The sequence below is a fragment of the Pteropus vampyrus genome, unplaced genomic scaffold (assembly GCF_000151845.1).
Source record: "Pteropus vampyrus isolate Shadow unplaced genomic scaffold, Pvam_2.0 Scaffold19, whole genome shotgun sequence".
Taxonomy (NCBI): Eukaryota; Metazoa; Chordata; class Mammalia; order Chiroptera; family Pteropodidae; genus Pteropus; species Pteropus vampyrus.
In genome coordinates, this window is record NW_011888800.1 from 8,788,012 (window position 1) to 8,788,357 (window position 346).

At 32.1% G+C, this 346-nt stretch overlaps 1 protein-coding gene across 17 annotated transcripts in view; it reads right to left on the minus strand.

Annotated features, from left to right (window-relative positions):
* PPIP5K1 (diphosphoinositol pentakisphosphate kinase 1) overlaps positions 1-346 on the minus strand; it is a 44,492-nt gene that overhangs the window by 13,265 nt on the left and 30,881 nt on the right. The window lies entirely within an intron of this gene.

Below are 346 nucleotides of genomic sequence, written 5' to 3' on the forward strand. Positions count from 1 at the left end.
TAACATCCAGTCTATATTCAAATTTCATCCAATTATTTCCAAAATGTCTTTTATAGTGAGATCCAAACATGAACCATGCATTGCATTTAGTTATGTCTCCAAAGTCTCTTTTAATCTAGACCAGTGTCCTCCCCCCATTTATTTTTTCATAGTGACTTTTTGAAAAGAATAGGTCAGTTGTTTCACCAAATATCATGTCCCACATTCTGGATTTGTCTGATTGCTTCATCATAAAATCATTTAACTTGTTTCGCTATCCTTTATTTTTCCTATAAAATGGAAGTTAGCTATAAAAAGCTTCATTAGGTGATTCAGTTTAAATAACTCTGGCAAGGATACTTCAAGA